At 39.7% G+C, this 12,183-nt stretch overlaps 1 protein-coding gene across 1 annotated transcript in view; it reads right to left on the bottom strand.

The window, feature by feature from the left end:
• LOC101081161 (olfactory receptor 51H1-like) overlaps positions 1-12,183 on the bottom strand; it is a 309,613-nt gene that overhangs the window by 221,419 nt on the left and 76,011 nt on the right. The gene's annotated exons all lie outside the window — the stretch shown is intronic.

Below are 12,183 nucleotides of genomic sequence, written 5' to 3'. Positions count from 1 at the left end.
CTCTGTAAAAGTAGAGATTCAGGTATCGGGACTCACCCTAAATAATGAGGACAGGAGACTCATTTAATGAGACTGAACCTCATTATGTCTCTCTCCACAACCTCCATCCTCTTCTATCTTCCTATGTATTACTCAACCTCAAATCATACCCTCCCACCTAGTTCCATATGCCTAAGAGCATGGCCATATTGACAATTTAATAAAGTATGTATCTTTTGCTTTTAAATCTCTCATGGTATTCCACTGCAGCCCAACTTACTCATATTCTATTGCCATCTCCCTGACCCTTCCCTTTGCCCTAAGATTTTCATTTTTTTCTTTTAAACACTGCTTTTATTTTTTGTAAGTTTTAATTTAAATTCCAGTTAGTTAAAATACAGTGTAATATTGGTTTCAGGTGTACAATATAGTGATTTAACATTTTCATACAACACCCAGTGCTTATCACAAGTACACTCCTTAATCCCCATCACCTATTTCACCCATCCCCCCACCCACCTCAATTCTGGTAACCATCAGTTTGTTCTCTATAGTTAAGAGTCTGTTTCTTGGTTTGCCTCTCTCACTCTCTCTCTCTCTTTGTCTTTGCTCATTTATTTTCTTAAATTCTATGTATGAGTGAAGTCATATGGTATTTGTCTTTCTTTTACTAACTTATGCTAAGTGAAATAACATTTTCATTTTTTAAAAATAGTCCAAAGACTGGGGCACCTGGGTGGCTCATTCCGTTAAGCAGCCAACTCCTGATTTTGGCTCAGGTCACGGTCTCAAGATCGTGAGTTTGAGCCCCATATCAGGCTCAGTGCTCACAGTGCAGAGCCTGCTTCATATTCTCTGTCTCTGTCTCTGTCTCTCTCTCTCTCTCTCTCTCTCTGACCCTCCCCCACTCACGCTTGCTCTCTCTCTCTCAAAATAAATAAATGTTAAAAGAATTGTTTAAATAAATAAAAAACAAACAAAAGTAGTCCAGAGACTTGTTTGCCAATATTCATAGCAACACTATATTCACAGTAGCCAAAAAAGTGGAAACAACCTAAGTGTTCATTAACAGATGAATAAACAAAAGGTGGTATATACATACAATAGAATATTATTCAGCCATAAAAAGGAATAAAATTTAGATACATATGACAATATAGATAAACCCTGAGAGCATTATGCTAAGTAAAACAAGCTACACTCAAGAGGACAAATACTGTTTGATTCCACTTACATGAATATGTAGAATAGACAAATTTATAGACACAGAAAGTAGAATAGAGGTTACCAGGGGCTGGGGGAACGGATGATGAGGTGTTATTTAATGAGAACAGAGTTTCAATTTGTACTGATGAGAAAGTTCTAGAAATAGATAGTGGTGATAGTTGCACAACAATGTGCAACTAATTTAATGGCACTAAATTGCACACTTAAAAAACTGCTAAAGTGGTACATTTTGTGTTATGTTTCTTTCACCACAATAAATGGTCACCAAAGAAAGAAGGCAAATTTTTCATTAGCATTGTCAATTTTTTATCAAGAACATGTTGAAATGATTGTATTTTGGATATACTGGGTTAAAGAAAATACCCTTTTATAAAAGTAACCAATAAGGATGATATTTAATCTCTTGTATTAAGGGAAGGAAAGAGCTCTAGGATGGGATTTATGAGCTCAGAGGTATAGTTCCTATTCTGCCTCTAGGTGGGTGACCTTGTCTAATTCACATAATCTCTCTGAATTAACTCTATAAAACAAGGTGATTAAATTAGATAATCTCTGAATCCCATCCCATTCTAAATATAATGTGCTCTGAACATTGAGAAGTCTTAAACAATTCCAAAGGGCCTATAAGACTGAAACCCTGCAGGGACTCCTGGAAACTGCCTTCTGATTCACATAAGACAACCAAGCCCCTTCCCTGAGGCCACACCTGCTATTTGCCCAAAGGTAGTATTTATCAATTCTATCACCAACCCCTAATTCTGCCAATTAAGACTCTTTCAAAACTCAAAACTGCTCTCAATGGCAGGGATTTTCCACCCTAGAAAATATTCACAAGTTCCCTAAAAGGAAGCTCAATCCAATAGAAAGAGCAAACAGTTTTGTGGCTCATCAAGTCAATTCACCCTCTGTGAGCCTTGTTTGCCTCATCTGTTCTTAGGGATAATAACACTATCTACCCCTCAGGGTTTTAGTGAGAATTATGTGCAATAATCCACATATAATGCTTAGCACAGTATTTAGTACATAGTTTGAACTCAATAAATACTCATTATTATCATTACCATGGAGAGGGCAGTGGGTGATAATCCCTGACTCACAGGGATATTGAAGGGATAGAAATGTGGTTTCTGTCTGTGGCAAGCAAGCCACAGATTTTTTTTAAACAGTCATCTAGCTACATTAGCCTGGAAGCTTGGAGTTTAAGAAATGCGCTTCTCTCTCTCTCTCTCTCTCTCTCTCTCTCTCTCTCTCTCTCTCTCTCTCTCACCAGGACTAAGTGTGGTAGAAGGGAGAAGTAAGATTCAACTGGGATTCAAATAGGATTGATATGACTAATCTTATGTACAAAAGGAAGAAAACCAACAGAAGGTCATATTGTTCAAAGCTGTCCCAGGAAAATGTGATTGCATTCTAGAATGTGGCAAACTAAAGGGATAGTTATGGCCATTGCTTATTCCTTGTTCACATGGGCCACAGTCCTGGGAGAGTGTTTGACTTCTGGTTCCCATTGATCTGGAAGGGCTTCCAGGAGGAGGCCCTCTGGGTGCTTGCAGAGCTGAGTCAACTTAGAGAGGTGATCGTAGGCAGCCCCTGCCGTGAGAGGCCTCTGGGTTTCAGGCAAGTGCTCACTGAAATGAGAGTATCTTTCCCAGTGAAAAGGGGTCTCCAGGGACCAAGGATCATAAAAACACTGCCCTGTTCCCAGTCATGTTTATGTTGGCCTGGTCAGTGGAGGGCACTTGTTTAGGTAGCCAATTGCCCTTGAGAGTCAGAGTCTGAGGTTGTCTGGTAAGTAGGATAGTTTCCATCCCCCAGTAATTTCATTTAGTCCCCATCTCTGAGCAGCAAATCATTTGCTCCAAACTAGATTGACAAGAAATGACTGAACATAAATTTGTTTCTGGGGACAGAGATTTCCCCAAACTTTTCTTTTACTAGAAGAAAAGATTTACTCTCAATCCACATTTATGACCAGAGATTAGCAGCATCACATATCTAAGATTCTTTCCAATGATTATCATCACCAATTCTCCCAGGCCATGCCAAAATTCATGCCTAAAGTCCATTTTTTAATATCATTCAATGTTAAGCATTCAAGAATCAGTTACAATGTTCCAGGACCTATAAAAGATGAAAGGAATACAAAAGCAAAAACAAAAACAAAAAAACAATAGTGGATATTATAGGGGTTGTCATATATTATCCAAAGACAAGAGATAACAAGTGTTGACAAGAATGTGGAGAAAAAGTAAAACTTGTGCATTTTTGGTGGGAATATAAATTGGTACAGTCACTATGAAAAACAGCATGGAGGTTACTCAATAAATTAAAAATGTGGGACCCAAGGAAGTTAACAAAAATCCCCTACCCCTGGACAAGCAGAGCAAGACTAACTCCATTTTGTGCTACACCCACCATCTCATGTATAACCCCCACATGACCTACTTATTGCTTAAGACACTCCCCCACCCTAGTCAAGCCACTGAGCACACCCTTACTGGAAACCGGCTCATGTAGGAATGCGGAACCCCTAACCACCAGAGAATGTAAACCCCGCCTTTTGCCCGCCAAACTTGCACGCCAATTCTGACCAGAGTGATAGGCTAGTTCAAACAGTTACTATAGGGTAAATTGTAATTCAATTGGCCACCTGCATGTGGACTGACATGACTATGAGACTTTTCTGTGTGTATTACAATCTCATTGGCCACTGGCCCCTATGAAACTGCTACGCCTCTTAACCTAGGGGTCCAAGTCCCTGCTCCGCTGTGTCGGGTATACTTGGGCCCAAGCTTGAGCTTGCAAATAAACCCTCGTGCGTTTGCACCGGTATTGGCTCCTTGGTGGTCTCTCGGATTCAAAATTGGGGGCATTACAAAAATAGAACTACCATATGTGATGCAGCAATCCCATGTCTGTCTGGATATACATGCAAAGGAAATGAAATCATTATCTCAAGAACATATGTGAACTCTCATATTCATTGCAGTATTATTCACTATAGCCAAGGTATGGAAACAAGAAAAGGTATGGAACATTATTCAGCCTTAAAAAAGAAGGAAATCTTGCCATTTGCAACAAGATGGAGGAAACTAAAAGGCATTATGCTACACAAAACATGCCAGGCAAAGACAAATACCGTATAGTACCACTTATATCACTTATATGTGTAATGAAGAAAAAAAAGTCTAACTCATAGAGAGTAGAATGGTTATTGCCAGAGGCTGTGGATGGGGAAATAGAGAGTTGGTAAAAGAGTATAAATTTTCAGTTACAAAAATAAATTTTCAGGATCTAAGTATAACATGGTGACTAAAGTTGGTAATACTATATTGGATAATTAAAATTTGCTAAGAGAGTAGAACTTAAATGTTCTCAGCAAGAAGAAGGAAAGAAAGAAAGAAAGAAAGAAAGAAAGAAAGAAAGAAAGAAAGAAAGAAAGAAAGGAAGAAAGAAAGAAAGAAAAGAAGACATGTAAGATAACAGATGTGTTGATTAATTCAGTGGTGGGAATCCTTTCACAGTATATACAGATACCAAATTATCATATAAATACAAATATATTTATAAATTTATATTTATTTATTTTAATTTATTTAAATATACTATAATTTTATTTGTTAATTGTACCTCAATACATACTTTAACTCAAAAATGACCACTGACTTAAATGTAAAATAATAATAATAATAATAATAATAATGTAAGCATAAATCTATAACTTTTAGAAAAACTTAGGAGTAAATCTTCAGGATTTAGGGCAAAGTGTTCTTAGTCTTGTCACCAAAAACATGAGTCCTTAAAGGAAAAATTGATAAATTAGGACTCATTAAAATTAAAAACTGCTTCTGTGTCAAGGACTCAGTTAAGAGCATGAAAAAAAAAAAAACCTCCAGAGTGAGAGAATATATTTGCAAATGATATATCTAACAAAGCCCTAGAATATAGAATATATAAAGAACTCTGAAAATTTAACTAGAAAAAAAATCTAAGTAGAAATAAGCAAAAGACATGAAAAGATATTTCATGGAAAAAGAACCAGATGCAAAAAAAAAAAAAAAAAAAAAACACATGAAAAGCTCAGTTATTTGCCAGTAGAAAATAAATATTAAAACCCAGTGAAATATCACTATATATCTAGCAGAATGGCTAGTTTCTTTAAAAAGAGGTGAAAATATCAAATACTGGCAAGGATGTGGGGAAACTGGATTGCTGGTTGAAATGTAAAAGGGTATAGCCAGCCATTCTGAAAAACAATTGGGCAATCTCAAAAAATAGTAAATATGCAAGTAACATATGCCTGAACATTTGTATTCCTGGGCATTTATCCCAGAGAAATGAAGAGTTATGTTCACCAAAAGCTTGCACATAAATGTTTATAGCAACTTTATTCATAATGGCCAAAAACTGGAAACACAGATGTTCTTCAATAGAAGAATGATTAAACAAACTGTGGTACAGCCCTGCTCTGTAATACTACTCAGCATTTAAAAGGAATGAACTCTTAATGCATTAAATTATCTGGATAAATCTCCAGAGAATGATGCAGTAGGGAAAAAAAATCCCAAAAGATTACATACTGTATGATTTCAATTATATAATATTCTTGAATTCACAAAATTATGGAGATAAAGAACACATTAGTAATTTCCAGCGATTAAAAGGGAGATGGGAGGAAAAAAAGTGGATGGGGCTATAAAAGGACAACATGAGGGATCCTTGTGTCTCTTGAAGTGTTCTGTATCCTCACTGTACCAATGCCGATATCTTTATTTTGATACTGTACTATTATTTTGCCAGATATTACCATTTGAGGAAATGGTTGAAGAGTACATGGGATCTCTATATTAAATCTTAATACTGCATGTGCATCTACAAACATCTCAAAATAAAAAGCTTTAAAAAAAATCTTAAGGAGTCAATAAGTTTGGAATATGGTGGTGGAGTAGGAGGACCCTAGACATATCTCTTCCTATGAACACAACTAGATAACTAACAAATCATCCTAAATACCACAGAAATCAACCTGAAGATTGGCAGAACAAACCCTACAACTAAAGGTGTAGAAGAGGTGACACTGAAGAAAGGTAGGAAGTGCGGAGCATGGTTTGGGAGAGAAATAGATTGTGGCCATTGCAGCAGGAATGGAGCTGCAGTCACAGAGAAAAGGCAAGAGACAGACTAGCACTGAGGGGAGTGCACAGGGAAAATAAATCCCCATAGCAATTGGCTTGGAAAGCAAGAGGCAACAAATTTTATGAATTCCCGCAACAAGTGGGGCTTAAAGCCTGGAGTTTTAAAGGTCACTATGTTTGGCTCGGGGAGAGCTTGGAGGGCATTGGGGCTGCTCTTGGAGAGGAGGCAGGCAAACATCTTGCAGACATACAGCATGGAAACAGAGATATGAAGAGTACCTGGGGCACACAGTGGGGAGGTTATTTGCTCATCTTGGAGCACTTCCCAGAGAGACAGCAATCCCAGGTAGACTCCTCCAAGAACAAAGGAACTAGCCAGTGCCATTTCCCTCCCCTGCCCTTCAGCATAAGCACAGGGCCACTTGCTACCTAACTTTCTTACACCAAGCGCCACCATTCCAGCAGAAATACCCCTCCCAATTATGCTAGCCTCAGTCTCAGCATGGTGGACTACCTCCCCCAGAAGTCCTGCACAAGCCTCTGCTCACACCATGTCTCCCAACAAGGGAGTTTTGCAGAGCCTTGGTTCCTGTGGCAGTGGCAACAGGCCTCATTTCAGAAACAGATAAGAACACACCTAGTTAATGCACCACATTTAGGCCAGGGCCCAAATACTCCCCACAATAGGCAAAGAGAGCCTCTGCAGATGACTGGCCTAAAGGATAAAGCAGCCAGACAAGAGAGCACACTCCAGAAGTGCCAGACTCTAGGGAATCAGGGACACTATACTGTAAGGCACTACAGGACCTCTTCTTCATAAGACCATTACACTCAAGAACAAAGTACATAGCTGACTTTCCTAACACAGAGAAACAGGTACAGAGACTTATACAAAATGAGAAGACAGAAATTTTTAAATTTTATCCCAGATGAAAGAACAGGATAAGTCCTCAGCCAGAGTTCTAAGTGGAATAGATAACATACCTCACAGAGAACTTAAAGTGCTGATCTTAAGAATACTCACTTTAGGGGCGCCTGGGTGGCGCAGTCGGTTAAGCGTCCGACTTCAGCCAGGTCACGATCTCGCGGTCCGTGAGTTCGAGCCCCGCGTCGGGCTCTGGGCTGATGGCTCGGAGCCTGGAGTCTGTTTCCGATTCTGTGTCTCCCTCTCTCTCTGCCCCTCCCCCGTTCATGCTCTGTCTCTCTCTGTCCCAAAAATAAATAAAAATGTTAAAAAAAAAAAAAAGAATACTCACTTTACTTGAGAAAAGAGTAGAAGACATGAGTGAGACCATTAACACAGAGATAAGGAATAGCAGAGATAAAGGACGCAATAAACCAGATCAGAAACATGCTTGATGGAATGAACAGCAAGATGGAAGAAGCATAGGAATGAATTAGTGACCAAGAAGACAGAGTAATGGAAAGTAATCAAGATGAACAAAATAGAGGAAAAATAATTATGCAAAATGAGAACAGACTTAGGGAACTCAGTGACTCCATCAAATGTAATAACATTCGAATTATAGGAGTCCTAGAAGAAGAGAGAGAAGGGGGGGGGGAGAAAATTTATTAGCTGAACTTCCCTAACCTGGGGAAGGAAACAGATATCCAGATCCCAGAGGCCAGTGAGCTCCCATCAAAGTCAACAAAAGCAGATCCACACCAAGACATATTTTAATTAAACTGGCAAAATATAGTGATACAGAAAAATCTTAAAAGCAGTAAGACAAAAGAAAACAGTAGCTTACAAGCAAAAACCCATAAAGCTAGCAGGGGATTTTTCAGCAGAAATTTGGCAAACCAGAATAGAGTTGCATGATATATTCTAAGTGCTGAATAGGAAAAATCTGCAGCCAAGAATACTCTATCCAGCAAAGCTATCATTCATAATGGAGAGATAAACAGTTTCCCAGATGAACAAAAACTAAAGGAGTTTGTGACCTAGTACTAAACCAGCACTGCAAGAAATATTAAAGGGGACTCTTTGAGTGGAAAGGAGAGACCATTAAAAAGACCACTTTTGGGGAGGAAAGAAGAGACCTATTAAAAAAATCAGTCAAAGAACTCACAAAATAAAAGGATATAAAATATGACAACATATACCTAAAACATGGGGAGGAGAGGAGTAAGGAATGGGTTCTAACTGCCTCCAATTGGGACTCCAAGCCTGAGCTGTATCTGGTGCTGGCACAGCCCCCAGAAGGCATCTGCATTTGCTACTGGTGGCAGCCACAGTGAGCCAGGCCAGTTCCTCAGTGCCCAGCACCATCACTCCTAGCAGTCTGGAGAATGTACATAGGCTGGCAGTGAAGCTCATGCATCCCAGCCACTGCTCCCTTACCTGTTCTGGAGAGAAGGGAAGTTGAGGGAGTTGAACTCAAAGTCCAGCCAGCCCTTGGCCTTCAAGCACGAGAAGAATGGTACTGAGAAGCAGGGGTGGGGCAGACTGGGCAAGGAGCCTCCAATGAGTCCTGGGTCGGTGCTGGTAGCTAGTCAGAAGGAACCCAGTGAGGTGCCAGCACCTAAGCAACCTCAGGGCCAACCAAAGGGGAAAAACAACAAGGGTGCTGTCAAGATGCAGAAAACTACAACTCCCAGGAAGAAATCAAGGGGCAGAGCCAAAGAAACTGGAGAAGGTGGAAGAAGAGGGCATTTCCTGGGAGTCCTCATAGGAAAAACAGTAACTACACCATACCACCTACTCCATCACCAAGAAGCAGTTTCCTTCTGGGACTGGACAGCTCCACTCCACTTCCATTGTCCCCACCTCTCTCCCAAACCTACCCATCACTGCCACCCACCTGTGTTTTCACCACCATACTACACGGCACATTAGCTGTTGCAGGGCCCCAGAGCTGAGTGAGGGGCCGTTTCTTTTGGTCTCGGTTTCTAGCAACCCCTCTCACCCATGCACACATTTGCCCTGCCAGACGAAGCTGACTTTGCACCTTGCCTCACCCTGCCTCTGCTGTGTCCCCATGCTCAGTGATACAGACATTGCTGACTGGGCTCTTGGCTTGGGGGCGGGGGGGTCCCTTCTGCTTCCCCATTCTTCCCTCTAGCTTCCCACTAAGGAGCCTGGGACGGCTCCCCTGGCCTTAAAAGGGGCCCAGCCCCATCTCATTGTAATATGCCCCATTCCACAGCACTGGCAGAAGCTGGTATGGCCAATGTAGAGGGGTGCTCAGTGCCAAGATGCCCCCAACCAGCCTTTACTTCACGAGGTGCAGCTCACATCCACTTTTCTCCCCACCTTACCTAGTCCTTCCTCTAGGTTTGACAGCCCCCTTTGGGGCACAGGAAGAAAAGGCAGGAAGGGATTGAGCCCTCTACCCTCTCTAAATGAGATCCAGTGCACCTCACTCCCACCCTGAAATCTACTGCAGTGATGAAATGCAGTCATCCTTTCTCCAGGTGAAGTCCAGGAGACCCATGTTCCTTGTGGCAGCCACCTACAGTGGGGTTAAGCCACTGTTCAAACCCATCCGTTTCCACCCCAGGCCTCAGTTTCCTATTTCCTCACATGGAACACTAATAACAAAGAACTAGCCTTGCCCACCCCCCCCCCTTCTGCTCCTCCCTATCCCTGATGGTTCTGCTTCCATTTTTCCTCTGTTCACAAACTACCTTTGGAATGTTGCACTGTTTTTGTTCAATGTTTCCATTTTTGGACGTCAGTCATTGTTGCTATGACCAGCATCAAATGTTCCTCCTCATTGCCTTCTCCCATTCTGCCCACATTCCCCTTCTCCAAGATGCTCTTAGGAGAAGGGGCCTGGGGCAAAGCAGACTGTGTTACCAACCACCCCAGGCCCAGGGAGGGTGGCACCCTGCCCCTAGGATGCTGCAGCAGAGTGAGAGGGGGCCTGTATTGACTGTTGAGGTATAGGGGACACCTCCTCCCCTGTTCTGCTGGGGCAGGGTGGGGAGGGGGTAGTCATTATTTGTCCCAGTCTGGACCCTCCTCTCTAATCTGGTTTCCCTACCTGCAGTTATATGAATTTAAAAATATCCTTTTCCAGAAAAAAAAGAGTGAGTTCAAACTTAAATGACCATTAACTTAACATAAACTCTATATGCAGAAGACATTATATACAAACCTAATGGTAATCACAAATCAAAAACCACTAATAAATACATAAAGAATAAAGAGAAAGAATAAAGAAAGCGAAAGAATATATCAGTAAAGAAAATCAGCAAACCATGAAGAGAGAAAGACAAGGATCAGAGAAGATCTTCAGAAACAACCATAAAATGACAATAAATACATATTTATCAATAATTACTTTGAATATAAATGGATTAAATGCTCTAATAAAAAGACATAGGGTGACAGAATGGATTAAAAAAACAAGGCCCATCTATATGCTGCCTATAAGAGACTCATTTTAGACCTAAAGACATGTCCAGATTGACAGTGAGGGGACGAAGAAATATCTTTCATTCAAATGGATGACAAAGAAAAACAGAGTAGTGATACTTATATTGGACAAAATGGACTTTAAAACAAAGACTATAATAAGAGACAAAGGATGATGCTATATGATAATAAAGGGACAATCCTACAAGAAGATAGAACAATTGTAAATATTTATGCACCCAGAATGGGAACACTCAAATACATAAACCAGTTAATAACATAAAAAAAAGTAACTAATTGATAATATTACAGTAATAGTAGGGGACTTTAATACCCCAAACATCAATGGACAGATCATGTAAACAGAACATCAACAAGGAAAAAATGGCTTTAAGTGACACACAGGAACAGATGGATGAAACATATATATTCAGAACAGTCCATCCTAAAACAGAAGAGTACACATTTTTTTAAGTGAACATAGAACATTCCCAAGCAGAGATCACATATTAGCCCAAAAAACAAGCTTCAATAAATTTAAGATCAAAGTCATACCATGCATATTTTTTGACCACAGTACTATGAAACTAGAAGTCAACCACAAGAAAAATTCTGGAAAGAGCACAAATATATACAGGTTAAATAACATGCTACTAAACAATGAATGGGTCAACCAGGAAATAAAAAAGTTCAAAAGTACATGGAAAGAAGTGAAAATGAAAACATGATGGTCCAAAACCTTTAGGATGTAGCAAAAGTGGTTCTAAGACAGAAGTTTATAGCAATATAAGTCCACTTCAAGAAGCAAAAAAAATCTCAAATAAACAACCTAACCTTACACCTAAAGGAGCTAGAAAAATAAAAACAAAACCTAAACCCAGCAGAAGTAAGAAAATAATAAGGGTAAAGCGAAAATAAATGATATACAAACTAAAAAAAAAAAAATAGAACAGATCAATGAAACCAGAAGCTGGTTCTTTGGAAAAAAAAAAATCAATAGGTTTGATAAACCTCTGGCCAAACTTATCAAGAAAAAAAAAGAGAAAAGACTAAAATAAATAAAATCACAAGTGAGAGAGGAGAAATAACAACCAACATCACAGAAATACAATTATGAGAATATTATGAAAAACTGTATGCCAACAAATCGCACAACCTAGAAAAACAATGAATAAATGGAAACAGGAAGAAATAGAAAATCAGAACAGACCAATAACCAGTAAAAAACTTGAATCAGTAATCAAAAACCTCCCAACAAACAAAAGTCCAGGACCAGATGGCTTCACAGGTGGATTCTACCAAACACGTTAAGAGTTAATGCTATTCTTCTCAAAACTTTCCAAAAAAATAGAAGAGGAAGGAACACTTCCAAATTTAACCTATGAGGCCAGCATTACCCTGATACCAAAGACTCCACTGAAAAAGAGAACTACAGGCCAACATCTCTGATAAACATAGATGCAAAAATCGTCAACAAAA

Source organism: Felis catus, chromosome D1, assembly GCF_018350175.1.
Source record: "Felis catus isolate Fca126 chromosome D1, F.catus_Fca126_mat1.0, whole genome shotgun sequence".
Taxonomy (NCBI): domain Eukaryota; kingdom Metazoa; phylum Chordata; class Mammalia; order Carnivora; family Felidae; genus Felis; species Felis catus.
This window is presented reverse-complemented; position numbering and strand designations above follow the sequence as displayed.